At 40.2% G+C, this 15,379-nt stretch overlaps 1 protein-coding gene across 2 annotated transcripts in view; it reads left to right on the top strand.

The window, feature by feature from the left end:
- Window positions 1-12,159, top strand: part of LOC122570197 (ATP-dependent helicase brm-like) — a 43,924-nt gene extending 31,765 nt beyond the window's left edge. For both annotated transcript variants that reach the window (XR_006317748.1, XR_006317746.1), the window contains one exon: window positions 10,894-12,159. The gene's annotated coding sequence lies outside the window, so the exon portion shown is untranslated. The remainder of the gene's footprint in view (window positions 1-10,893) is intronic.
- Window positions 12,160-15,379: the final 3,220 nt, after the last annotated feature.

Raw genomic sequence — 15,379 nt, 5'->3', positions numbered from 1 at the left:
CGTCATCATTTTCATGAAACAGCTTTCCCAGCTCCAAATGATACGAGCAAAGTTTTCTTTTCGAACGTCCATCAAGAGCAGAGACGACGAAACGGAACCGCAAATCGATTCGTAGCCTCACGATCGCTCGACAGATCGTTCGGATCTCGCGTCCTATTGCATTCTCGCCTCGATTAACTTTACGCGTTGGCAAATTTATTTTACAATCGTGCGAGATCCTTCCGTTCTATACTGTTGCCATTTGCTACTGTTCATTTGGTGTAAGGAAAGAGGTTGGTTCGCTTGCTCGCCGAAAGGAGAAACGTTAAGGCACGAGCGATTACTGTCGGCAGAGCCGTACGGCGAAAAGCCAAAGGGGCGGAGGTAGCGAATAATTAAACACGGTAATGTCTGAACATTAGAGCAGATGATGACGTCATCAAACCCGGAGCCACCCTCGAGAACAGCCTCTATCGAGAAAGCCTGGTGAAATTTGCCGTCCGTGCAACCCTCGACCAGGTTAGGGAACGGGTTTCAACGGTATTACCGTCATTACTCTTACCCTTGCTACCATCTTTTCACCATGACTTAATATTTTTCCAGTTGAAAACATATGAAAATAAAGGTAGAGTCGTAGGGATGCTACTTTGTTCGCCGAGTAGAAATCTTCGACCGTGGCAACGATACAACGAATAACTCGGCGATATTACGCGATAGATGGTATAGAAAGTGATTAAATCGGATAGTCAAATTTCGATATCGTATTTCAGTTTTTCTTAAAAATGTATGTATGTTTCTTAGATTCCTTAAACCTGAAAGCAAGTCGTACGCACATATTCGGTGTCAAACTGTTTTCGAGATTTTAAACACTTTTACATTCGCTTTGATATTTCCAAAGAACGATCGTTACTCGTATTTTTCTGACAGAAGTTTCGAGAACAGAGTTTGGTTGGGATATGTTGAAGCAATTACTTGAAGAAAAACTCTACATCTTCATTTATGTATATCCGTGACCCGGGGACTGCTATTACGCAGAATAGAATTTAGCGAAACAAAAATGTTGTAAATAAGGGGAGGCCTGTATTATTGTGCCCTTGAATATAAATTATGTTTTGGGTTGCAAGGTCTAGGAAAAAGGGAACTAATAAATAGGTTTTTATTTATGTTCCTCGTAGCCTTTAGTTAGAGCTATAAAGCTAACATTTTTGGTAATGTCCTTTGTTATAAATATACATAAATGAGTTCCCGGTCGGTTCTATTGTGTCGTAACACTATGAGAGTAAAGATCTGGATCGGCATAAACTTAAACATTATACGTATACCTTTATTTATTTAAATGTATTTTTCTATTACAAATCCATCCACTCGTTTTTCTATCAGTCAACCTGAACAGGATCACGGCAAATCGTACGCGTAATAAGATAGCGTCAGCATGATTTATTCCAATATCGAGTAGGCAAACATCCTTTATTTATTATCTATGGATGAAAGCTGCAAATAAACTCAGCGTCCTTATCGGTAAGCTTCCCTCGAAGATGATGTCCTGCCGGTTTCGACAGTCCACCGTTACGGTATATACACTGCACGTACATAGATATATCGACGCAACAGGAGAGTATCCTTGAGTAAGTTCCCAGCATTTTTCTGGTACTTGGTCAGTGTGTCAGACAAAAATTGCACGACATCCAGGGTTGATATACGATACTCTTGTGCGTCTGACCTTGCGGTTACTTTGAAACATCCTGTCAACCACATGTTAAGATTCTTTAACGGATACCTCAACTTTTTATTACATGTTCTTGCAGCTGATATTTATATACCTTGTTACATATCTTTGAATTTCAAAATTCGACGTACTGCCGACATCAGCGTTATTCCACGTACACCACAGGGACGCGTAAAGGTATTTTTCGCAAACCTGTTAATCCTATTACATCGTCGAGTCAAAAGGTCGCAGTTATCTAATATTCCCAGAACAAGGAATAAAATAATAAACGAATAAGAAACGAAGGTATCCGTTAGCAAATTTTAACGTGTGCTATACGGGAGCTTGCAAGGCCACCGCAAGGTCAGATACACAGACGACCATCTTATATCCCCTTCGATATCGTGCAACGTTTGTACAAAAGATATTCTTGTATCGTTCGTGTCTGTCCAGATATTTGTACAGTTCGAGATAAACCGGACACGCAGTTCACGTAGAAACAACAAACACCCATACATCTCGATATTGTGCCGGAAAATTTACGATTTACTTTGGAAATGGATACACCTCCGACGTGCCCGGAAGTCTATAGGTATACCACTTTGCTCTAATTATCGTCCAGTGCGAATGTTTAGCATCTTTTGTTCGAACCAGGCAAAAGAAGCAAAGTACTTTTCATTTTCGGAAGAGGTCTTAAATCACGACCGCGCCAGAACGTAACGTAGGGCGGAAATTCGTGCTCGACCGTAATTTGCACGGATCGCGGACCAAGCTGCTGGGACACGAAAACGCTCGACTGCGCCGCCACCCCTGTGAAAAGAGCATGGAGAGGGATAAAATGTCACGCGGGGTGAAGCGCATTACCATACGCTACGAACCTGGAACGTACATAAGACTGGCTGTTCGGACGGAGGGCCCAAATTAATTATTCTCTAACAGCTTCGAATGAGACTCGCTCGTCCTCTTTCTCCGTCTCTCTCGTTGCTTTCCTTCTGTCGTCTTTCGTTGCAAGCTCATTGTGTTTCCTACGATCGCGGGACTCCCGATGCAGTGACTCGCTTTTCAGCACCAAAGCGAGAGCGAGCGAGAGACAAAGAGGAAGAGGGAGGAGGAAGAGTGCGTGTAACAACGGCATTCACCGCTGGAAATGAAATTTTTCTAATCACGTTCAACTTCAAAACCAAGATAGGTTTCCTTTATTTTCATATCATCGTTCAACCAGCGAAGGTAACACGTCTAAGACGTAGTGGAAAAATTGTAATGTTACAACTCCACGATTACGTATCGGACGAATAACGAAACTAGTAATCGACTGGTTCGATCCCGTGGTTTTGTTTTATGTATCTTCTCCGAAGAAATATGATGCTGTGACATACGATGATTCGACGAAATTAGTTTATAATTTGTCGTTTGTTTAGAGACTCGTATCAGATAAAAATCATCGATGCGAAATAATAAATTCTATATTATGGAATATTCGTTTCGCGTTGTTTGTTCGTTTTTACATGGTTTTCCTCTCTCGGCTCGTTTCTCTTTTACGGTAGAGCGTAATTTCAAACGAGAGTCTACATATTTTCACGAATCCTCATACTGCTAGGCGCGTTCGTTGATTCTCTCTCGTCGATCTAGCGATAATTTTATTCGATTTATACTCGAACACCGAGCGTCATTTAAGTGCTCTTGAACGAATCATTTTTGATCACGTGGAAACAATTTTAATATATCTTTCTGCCTTTTCTCGGATCGATTTTTCGTTCCGGCAAAAAGCACACTTTCCAAAAACGTAATTTTCTCGAATGTTTCGGCGCGGCAAACGAAAACCATGAGAATTTCAGGAAACAACGGGGAAAGCCGAGTTGCATACAACTCGGCAACATTTCCGATTTCAACACAGACAAGACACATTTTCCACGGGATGCAAAAGCGACCAGCGGCATTGGCTTGCAGATAGAGTACGAAGGGTGGCGAGCTGCGGGTTTACAGGGGCGAGAAACGAGGATTGCAAGGGGTTCTGACCCAACAGTCGCGGTAGTCGTAGTCGGTCGCTTTGCCAGCGATCGGCAGTAACAAACGGGTCAGTGGAGCGGCAAACGTTTATCCCCGCTATTCTGAATCGTGATCCTTTTTGCGCGGCTAACTTTGAAATATGAATGAAAGGAAGCAACGGTTTTCCGCGCGGCCTTGGCGACTAAGAAAAATATTTCCTATGTCCTGGATCGACGATTGCCAAAGAAACAAATCACAGTGGCATTGCTTTTTATCGAGTTGTATAAGTAAATTTTGCCCATCGAATCGGTCGGTTAATCGTATTAAAAACCGTCTTTGACCATAAATTCTTTGCGAATTTGTTATTTCCTTTATAACCGATTTACCGCTTGTACGGCGTTGAATCGCTGAAAAATTTCGGTCAAAGAGCCACGCACGAAGCAACGAATCGAATTTATGTTCAACCGTTATGTCGCTTCATGTGCGTCAAATTATAGAGACACGTTCGACGCAACGTTTCTACGTTTTGATAAACTTTACACCTCAACGTTCGTCAACATCTCCGTATAAAGTGAAAATGCATGTGGTTTATGTTGGCAACAATCCCACAGAGGAACTTGCAAATGTTCGTCAGCGTTGTACTGCGATTTTATGGAAAGCAACGTATAGGACACACAGGATATACAAGGCAAATTGCCTGGAGTTTTATATTATACTGGTATCTGCGGTATCGCGAAAACTGTTCGTTTTCTTGTGTATATCGAAGGGACGAAAATAAATTACGTTCTGGTCAATATCTTCTTTTACCTTAAAACCGCTATTTCGAAGTTGGACGAGTGGTTGAGGGCATAGTTACCATTTACCGCGGCAAGTAAGATAGAGAAATTAGTGGAACGTGAATTTTGGGCACACGGTAAATTCTATAATCAGAGAAACTACGGGCAAAAGCTTCTCCAGGAAACCACGATAATTGATCCGAATTACAATTAGTATATTGTCTGAATGTTGTTTTGTAATATACCGGCAAATTCAATTGGGAAATTTGCTAGTGTTGCGGGAACTCGGTGTTCGATAACATTCATCGAAACCAAAGGACGTAGAAACATATCGATAATTAATTTATGAGTTTCGCTATGCAAATTCTGATGCCATGACGTATGCTGTTATGCGGTCTATACGAAGATGTCGAACAATCGTGAAACACTAAACAAGGACTAACATAATTCCGAGATTTTCTTTCGCTAATCGTTTGAATTCGATCGAATCGATATCGTCTATTCGTTCGAATACGACTCGATAATTATTCGACTTTGATAATTGAAATTTGCCGAAAGTATTAGCATAATCAGGATACAACGAAACCGGTCGTGTCGCTATTCAACAAGCAAAAATATGTTTCCCAGGAATTTAATATTTCAGGAGAAATTATACTTTCAGATGAGAATAGAGGATCGACGGTCGCTCGAATCAGAAATGCAAATTCATTTTCAACGATACTCCCTCAGAAAAATGTAAATTGATTTCCTGCCACTACAGAATTGGATAGTTCCAAGTATATCGATTCTCTTCTCCATCTTTATTACTTTCCACCGCTATAACACGATTAGCGCTATTAGCTAGCTACTGATACTAGATTAATAAGCGCGTTTCATTACTTATTCATATTTCCATTCGTTGTTTCATTTCGTTATTCCTTCGTTACTTATCATTAACACTTTCACCGCCACGTCGGTCATATATGACAGGCCACGGCTTTTCCTGTGACGCCACGGTGGTCACTGGTGACCATCAATAAGATAAACGTTCCATTGGGGAAGAATGTTGCCTTGCATCATCAATTTATTGTTATTTTGCCATTATATGCTTCGAATAATAAAAATACTCCCGTGGCGTCCTGAGCGAAACATGTGATTTCCGCGTGGCGGTCAAAGTGTTAACGTAATTCCGTGATTTTCCGAATCGCAGGCCAATCGATCAGACACGGAGGATGACGAAGAGAATGTGTTCCATCTACCTGATAAACATCCTGCTTTCTTCGATCGTATCGTGACCAGAATTTTTCTTCGAAACTCACGGGACAATTCTGTTCGAAGCTTCTGGGAATATCCAGTTTCTACCAAATACACATATTTATAATAACATTTCAATAACTGAATGCGAATTATACTTTATGTAACATTACTTGTACGTAAATATCGTGAACGGCAAATAATTAAATACGGCGAAAACCATGAACAGCGATATGAAGAATACGGGTTTACATAATTACCTGTATTCCATGTGTGTGAGCGAACGAGTGATAAAGCAAGAGACGAAGAAAAGAAAAGGATGGGAAATGTGATTCGAGCGCAGACTTGCTATCAAACGTGGCCAAAGTTAATCCGTGCATTTTCGAAACACCAGTCATATTGCGGATGTCGCTTTCAACTTGCGCTTCCTGTTATTAGAGAAACAAATGAATTCTGCTGATGTTCGTTTATCAAGGACAGATGCGGAACGCCCAGGAAACATTCCTCCACGATTTTGTACGATGAATATTCATTCCCCCTAAGCACACCTGTATCTGCCCGTTCTGTCTAACTCTATACTTAGAATCAATTAGAATGATACATGATTCGCGTGCGATGCTCTCATTATGAATGGCTGTTCCAGGCTTGTCGGAAGGCAACCGCAGATTATAAATTTATCGAGTTATCGCTGGCGAAGAAAAATTGCGTCTACGTGCGCACCCATCCTCGGTTTACTCTCTCGTTGCTATGCTTGTCGTGTGGGATCATTCGCTTTCGTGTTTCCACGTCGTTCAAATATCCTATTATTGCCTTTTCACGTTTCAACAAATTACAATCAAAGTTCGACGAAAGTCTTACCGAGACTATCCTGTAAGTTGGCTAAACTTTTGCTACCTCTACAACTTCCTCGCCGTGCGTTGTATTTTCCATCTCCTTGTTACGTATGTATTATACTCTTGTACATATGCGCACACGTACGACGTATTCTATTGGGTTGGCAACTAAATGGTTGCGGATTTTGTCATTAGGTGGTATTGGCAAAATCCGCAACCACTTAGTTGCCAACCCAATATTATATCTCGACGAATTCCAAAGAATTGGCCGTCGCTTGGAATTTTCCGATCGTTGGTTAAAAAAGATTATCTTATCCACGGTGTCCTAAATTCTTGCAAAGCCATTTTTTTTGGTAAAAATATTATAATTATTCTATATGTTATAATATACGGTGCCATTCACCGACTGATGTCGTTTTTGAGAAAAGCCATTTAACGGAAAACGGAAAGCGAAATTGCTATAAAGACACACGCTTTTTAAATAAATAAAATTAAAATTGACGATAATTTCTCCGCCAGTTCCACGTTAATAGTTTGTATAATTGCCATTTTTTCGAATTACAAAGATGCGATTTGTCATTGTCAAAGTTAAACGTTTTCTAACGTTTCTCTATCGGTAGACACCCGCGTTTTCTTCACAGCGTTTGATAATTCACCGATGGAATTATATCGCCTGCGGTTGGCATCAACTTTCCTTGCAATTGTTCGCCAAACATTTTCCATGGGCTTCAAATCTGGAGAAGAAATTGATCGCGTTAAAATCTTGATATTCTTCTATGCAGCAGCCACTGTTTCGCGTATTTCCACGTGTCAACCGGAGCGTAGTCACGTTGTTAAATAAAACTAACATCTTGAATTTTATTTTGCAAATGGCATTAAGGCCATTCTCAAGAAATTCCGCGTTTCTAATTTTCCTAAAATGCTATCGTACACAAACTTGTCATCAGGATGGGACAATTATAAAATTTTACAAAAAAGTATGTACAGTGGCTTTATGGAAATATCGGTCAGTGTGTAACATATTTGATCGTTGGATCGATGCGTAAGCGTGCCAACGCTAACCCAAACTAACGCTGTTGCTTTTTCACGAACAAGACGGAACATTTCCAAGCTGGCAATCGCAGATCGGTCGATTCTTGACCAACGGAATGAATGACGACCACCCAGACATTGTGAAAATCGTGCAAGTCCACGCGCGTCGTACGTCATTGACGATAATAAAGTCCTTTACATGTTTGTGCACAGTTACATTGCGGAACAACGTCGATGACGTTGGGATATTGCACGCTTTTTGTTAGTCCGTTGCTTGCCCACCCCGGTAATCAGTTTAATTGTAATTGGAAATCTGCCAAATGAACTGTAATCCGAGATCGAATGCGCTCGCCATAATTTAACCGAGACCACTTTGGTCGGATGATATAACGTAGATCAAGAATGACGCCGCTGACAACGCAAAACTACTCCGCAGAGAATTAACGCCGCAATTCGAGCGTGATCACTAACTCACATGTTTCCGTATTATTCGGCTATTTTAACGCGTTCGTCAACCATTTCTCTGCTAAAAGTATTTTTTAAGTGGCTCTTAGGTATCGTTAAAATGATATAATCACGCGATTCCTACGCGCGTCGTGATACCTGTATATTTCCTAATTTTCAACGACTTTGAACGCACGCATCTACTTATTGTTAGCTAACGTGTACGATCTGGTTAGCGTTCAGATTTCTTCGTTTCAAGTCCGATCTTTTTGAAGATAAGATGCCTCGATCGAAAAAGATTAAAAGATTCTACTCTGTGTTTCCTTGGAATAATTTCTATCGCTTCCAGAATTATATGCAGTTTCGCACTTACATCGTTGCTTTTATCCACCAACGTATTAGACGATGATGAACAAAATGGAGATAACGGATAACAGTTTCTCTATTTGTTCCGACAACGCGGCGATAGACACGGGGGTTGATGCGCTGCGCTGTGGTGTAAGCTACGTGGTACGTGCAGTCGTCCTAGCTACTGCAATAGTTTAACAGATTCATGGCCGCATTTGCAATGCATCGAAAAACGATGGCATTCAATTCGAGCGGCATGTTTGGCTCGGCCAGATATTGAATTCTACGCGTTCGACTGGCCAGACTACGACGGCACGATTTAACTTTTAAAACGTTTAAGCGTCGCGCTGTTTGCCCGTCGCTTCTTTCGTCACGCGACGCCAAGCGACGCCAAGCATCGCGTCGTCGCGTAACGAACGATCTTTATTTGCCCATTGCGTTCATCCCCGTTGTTACAACTTCGCTTCTATACTTCGTACTTGTTTTTCCGGGCGTAAAAATGCCAAGTTGTCCAGTGTAGTTTTCCTCTCTTCAACTTTTATTTCTATCGATTTTTCCTCGACTATTAGGTTGTCCGAAAAGTGTGTTTCCTTTACAGACATGTCTTTTACAACGTTTTTATACAAACACGAAACCTAATCTGTCGATACTCTCGTGATCTTTATTTTAATAGAACAAAATGGATCATACGTAATTCGATAAAATAATATGAAACAAAAAACATTGTGCGTCTATTATTTTCTTACAAAACGAAAGAAACTTTTCCGACGATCTAATACCTCCCGTTACATTGGAAATTATATAATTACACGCTTTTGAAACGTGTTTCTCAGCGATAAATAAAATTTAATATCCCATTTGCTTTTTGTTTCGGTAACGAGTTATCACTCGTTAATTGTCAACTGTAAATCACTCTGCAAAGCAATTAAGTGTAACGAATATCGAATAATCGGGTTTAACGATTAACCGTACGTGTTGTACGATAATTAATCGCGTTACATTTCGCTGAATCTTTGGCCGATTAAGCATCTCTGTTCTTTAATCCGAAGGTCTATGCTTGTATATGCCGATGCTTGTACTCCATCTGATATCATACTCTCGAGCTACGCTATGCACGCAAACCGATAACATCCATCGTCCTGCGACTTTCTACATACATATTATACCTATATATACAGTATACAGTATGCAGGCCCAAGTATAATACAAATACAATGGACAAGCGGTGATTCCTTATACGAAGACGCATATAAACTGTGGCATAAATTTTTTTTTTAGTCTGACTTAGTACTCGATGAAATTTGGCAAACCAATTTTGACACTGCCTTTCTTTCAAGGCTTCATTTCCATATACGGCACATAACTTCTTTTGTGCTTGTGATTTTTGCCTTTTCGGAAATAATACAATAAAATATGTCTGAAATGCGCGTCTTGTTCTTTCGTTTTTAAGTTGGCATAAAAATGAAACTAAATAACTAATTGGTACAATTTTTTTCCTAAATTAAAGGTGGAAGTCCAAACAACAAGAAAACAGCATAGACGAGGTGCTTTGAACACGTTGACGAAATAAAAAAATGTGCTAAGACCACCTATTGACAAAATCCGCAATCGCTTAGTTGCCAAGCCAATAATCGATTTTGCACCTGTATAAATAACGACAAGATACTATAATATTGCCTTTATTGGTAGTATCTACGGTTACCTTTCGCAGGATAATCGAGTTACTGAAGTTGATTGAGTTACAACGTCAGTTTTACTTGATAAGATGTTACAGGCAATTTTATTAATAATTCATTTCGCGGTATTTTCGCTGACTTTGGCTACGAACTAAGATGATAGAGTCGTGTTTAGACTGAGAAAGATGTTCATTAGTAATGGATTTAGAGGAAGAAATGTGAGAAGAGAATGTTAGGAAAAGACAAAGCGTTCGTATAATAGATGGCGATTTGCGGTTATTGTTCGCAAGGGTTGATAGTGTTTCACAATCCTCTTAGCGGCTCACAACCGCTTTTCCCACGAAATGTCACTATTCGATACCACCACACCACCTTACCATCGGAAATTACGAAAGCTTTAACGGAGATGAGTGCGCTTACGTTAGTACCGAGTGCTACGCACACCACAACGATCTACAGAGTGTTTCACAGGATGTAATTAAAGGTTTAACCAGAAACGATTCCGTGGAAGGATGTTACGCATACTGTACCTACGTGCAAAGTAGTTAACTTTCGGAGCAACGTAACGTATGGTAAATACGTACGCGTGCAAATTTCCGTTCAAAAGCTTTTAATACAATTTCTGCGAAAGGACAAACAAATATAACATAAAGAACGGAAATAACGGTCATTTACACGTGGATAATGTACGTATAATAGATAATAATAAGCACATGCTCTGTGTCTGACGAGTATGCTCGTTTACATTTTGCCACAGATTTTAGGCACACGCTTTTCAAAGAGCTGGTCAGCTAATTGACAAGTCGAAAATTGGCCTACGTAACAGTTTTCTAAATAACGTCACGATAGATACGTGTAATCTTGTAACGTTCTGCTTGAAGGTTCGAGCGAGCAGCGAGGAAACCGCAGAAAGAAGAGGAAGAGAGGAGAAAGATGAGTCGCAACGTAATGGAGACATCAGCTGAGGTGTGAAACGTCGGGTACGAAGGGTGGATGTGGCAATGAGGGGATGGTAGGGATGACTATAAACCACGGAAGACAATAGCTGCTTCGGTAATAGAATAACGCGAGACCACGGCATGTCCGATACCGATTCAATTAATGCCGTTATCCAGTGAGATCCTGCATGCGCGGCTTTTGATCGCGGGCTATCCCCTTCCCTCTATTCGTCGCTCGCCAACCTTTGCCCCCGACTCTTGGTCGCGTCGCGTCGCGTCGTTCATTGAAGCAGGCTTGGATATTCGATCGGATAGATTGCCGTTGTTGTTCAATATCCTAGGCAGCCGGCGACGATAAAGCCTGCATTCGCCGATGGATGCTCAGTACCGTGCTGCTTCCGAGATTTAATTATTACCATGTTGTTCGGGCACGATCAGAAATTTCTCTTGCGAAATTACGAGTTTCGAATTCGTGCGACGATATTACTCTCGTAGCACGATGTTTGTAACGAAAGAAACCGACGCTGACGCGAGTACGTCGTTTATAGCGTAGCAGAACCAAGACAAATATTTTGCTACAATCTCAGCGACGGTAACCAGCGATCGATCGATCGTATCGATAAATCGCATCGTTCTTGTTATTTCAATATTTAACTGTAACATTTTATAGCCTGTGTCTCGTTGCTCTCGCGTTCTTTAAATTTATCGCAACTACTCCGATATAAATAATAATTATTTTACGGAACGCGTATAAAGAAGATGAATTGCCGAGGATGAATTAGTAACTCGAGCAGCGAACAGTCGGTCACTGAGACTATTATAAATGTACGAGCGATATAGTTGACCTGTATCAAGCACGACGCTGATGGGGATTCAAACTATTCTCCACTTATCTCTCTCCGTTCATTTCGTTGTTAATGTCAGTGACTTTATTGTCCTGACACCTGCGTCATTTCCGTACACATAGATTATGCGCGGATGAACTTGTCAGGCAATGGTTTTACATAGTAGAAATTCGTGACAGTAAGCCACTATTAGAATACACTGGTAAGTACTAGTAAATACTCTTGTACGACACTGGCAACGTCTTACAAGAAAGATACGCGTCAAATGACTCGTAACTCTCTTCTACGTAGGTACATATTTATAAGATGTACCGAAACGCATACATAGCCTACTGTATGATTACACGACATTAATTATTATTCATATGGACACGTATTACGTATTTTTTGATATTTTCTCGTCGAACGTTCCCGAGTATTTAGATAAATGGACATACATGTACAAGTAGCTTGGACATTGAATTAATTTGCAATTGGTAAACAAAGGATAATATTCTTAGACGTCAACGAATTTAATCAACGGAATATGGACAAAATATCACTTGAATCTTGGCAAATATCACTTTGCACCTTGTCCATAATTTTAATTCAATTGATACACACGCACATGCATATGGATATACACACGTTACAAAGCTAAAAGTAAGAAGTTAACGTAATTGCTCGGTTATGATTACTAATATTTAACGAGCAATCGCATGGATTTCATTCATCTAGGTTTGCAGCGCTCGGAAGCAAAGTTTGTCACCCTCCTGTTTCTCATGTTGGAACAACTTGCTAGTGCAAACGAAATGAAAACTTCGGCTCTGCTAGCTGCGCAAACATTTAAATTCAGTCTTGTTTGCCTTAAGTATTATTACGATACTTCTGCATTCGTTAACGGCTGAAAACACAGACGAATATAAGACGGACTTTCGAAGAGCTTGAGAAAACTGCTGACGGATGATTACCGCGCTAACAGTTGCCGAATACCTGCAAACGTTTTCACGCGTAAAAGCATAGTGAACTATGTTCGACGTTTATCGTTAGACGTTTTTCTCAAGCGATTCTTATTACCAAAAATCGATCTATCAGCGTTTCACAAAAGACTGATACAAGATGATCAAAACGAAAGATTCTTAAGGTACGTAGAAAATGAAAAACATGTAAAGACGCGAACCTGTATCTCTTTATTACGGATAACACGTATTACTAAAAATATTAGACGCCTTTAACATCCTTGTAAGAGTCTTCGATCTGTTGCATTTTTTCTCAATGAAATTACGTGTTCTTTTCCGCAAAAGCATAAATTCAAGATATATAGCTACAAACGCGAGAAAGAGAATTTAAGGCACGCGCGAAACGAAAGTCTTGGCTCTCCGTTTCGCTTTTTCTAGATTCTGTTTTTCTTTAATTTTCCCCGTTGATTCTAAACTACTAAATAAATCCGGTCTAAATGACATTTTAAATTTTATTCCTCTTCCAAATTTATTCCACTCTCTCTCTCTCTCTCTTTCGGAATTACATATGTACGACGTCGTTTCTTCGTCTGTTTTCCAAATTGTGAAACAGAAAAAGGCTCAGGAAGTAACTTTAGAAAGAAACGGTAAAAGAAGCTGTGTATAACAACGTACATACATATATGTATGTATATCGACGAGCCTGGCTGTTTGCGAAGGCGTCTAGTAAAATATACACCGTAGAATGGTTCAATTTCCTCGGAAGTTGGATGATCTCGAAAAATATGGCCTCTCCTTGAGTTATACGGAACTGTGCATGCAGGTCAGCATGATGTGGCCACCTTCGCTTGTACACACGTACCCCCTACAGATACGTGCATGCACGAACCTGCTCTCTGCATTATACATAGTATAATACCTTGTTCCATATTTTAGAATTTTTATACGTATATATAGCTGCCATAGTCTTTATGTCATTTATGCTTAAACAATTCATAATATGTATATCACCGAGACACGCGTTTATAAATATATATATATATATATATACACATACGATATATGTATATACCTATTATAATTCTATTTTAAGTCACCTCGATTTAACAGAGTAGCTCTGAATAATTCTTCAACGATTTTACTGTAATATTGCTAATTAATTAGTAAGCTAACACACGTATGCATGTGTATTATCTTAAATATTAAATAATCGCGGCGTAAACTTATTTACGGGATAGTCGACTTGCACCGTTTGAAACCTCCTCTTCAAAAGAAATACATATTCAAAATGAAGATCATTTCTTTCGCGTGAAACACTTCACGAGTATCGTAGTGGCACACATGCATATTTATTTCTTTCCACAGAGCGCTCCTCGAGACCTTTTTTTTTGTATCCATCTACGTCGTTTTGCGGAATAATAATATACATATATATATCGTTACTTCGTTCAATCCGACGATAGAAGCCAAGTGTTTTAACAAAATTAGGTACTCATTCAATGAATTACGTCGCTTACTGTGCCATTATACAAGCGCATCCAAATGGATGAGAATTGTTTGAAGACCTCCCTAAGATAATATATTTCACTGATATGCGTGCTAATACGTACGCGTTTAATAAAGGCAAGCGGTTCCAACTAAAATTTGCCGAGAAGAAGGAAAAAGGGAGAGAAAGAAAGAAAGAAGGCGACGTTTTCGAGACTGTAACTCGCGGCTGAACGATGGACAATCACTCACGAAGCGGTGCGGTAATTCCAAAATACCGCCACAAGCGTTTCACAATAGTATGGTAATGCGAACGTCAGCCGTCAACTACTTGATTGCGCATTGTTGTTTGTATTGTACGTTCCGGTCTGGCGTCGCGTACAATCGCCCACTTTCGCGGAACATTCGCACGAAAGCGAACAAATCCAGCAACGAATCGCATCTACTGTTTGTAACTACGGCCTGCCTTCTCCCCTGCCTGCTTCTTTATCGCTACTTATTTCGCTATAACGAGAAACGATGAAATAACAAATAGTCTCGCTTACCAATAACGAGAAATGATAAAATAACAAATAATCTTATCCAGCTATAAGGAGAACAGCAATTTTTTCCCTACGCAATATACGATGTAGTGGCATTGTTGTACGTGTGTATAGAAATTGCTCGAAAAATCGCGTTGCTTTTGCTTGCTTTCTAATGGAAGATCGATAGAAACTTTCTATCAACGAACGTTCTAAAGGAAACTGGTCGTTCGCGCTCTGCTGGGAATGGCTAGGCCCTTCGTAGATTCCAGTAAAACGCGTTACTGGATAGTTATTAAACGAAAAAGCTTCAACTTTCCCTGCTTAAGGATGTCTTAAGAGTGTCACGGTAAATGTGGAGGAAATCCAGCAACTTGCTCGCTAAGGGTACGATGGCCATGGTTGGAAACTTTCTGATTTAAAGCCGTTCGAAAAGTGGCCGGCGCGGCGCGATTCGGTGTCGTTCCAGATATTTAAGGTTCAGGTCGTCAGTGGTTGTCTATGAAGACACCTTTCTCTTATAGAACGAAGAGGTTGGAGACGAAGGAAAGAGAAGTACTCGCGCAGTTCGACCGAACAAAGGAAACTTGCATCGTACGTTAAGCAGCAGACGTGCCATGACACGTACATGGACATAGTG

The sequence above is a fragment of the Bombus pyrosoma genome, linkage group LG8, assembly GCF_014825855.1.
Source record: "Bombus pyrosoma isolate SC7728 linkage group LG8, ASM1482585v1, whole genome shotgun sequence".
Taxonomy (NCBI): domain Eukaryota; kingdom Metazoa; phylum Arthropoda; class Insecta; order Hymenoptera; family Apidae; genus Bombus; species Bombus pyrosoma.
This window is presented reverse-complemented; position numbering and strand designations above follow the sequence as displayed.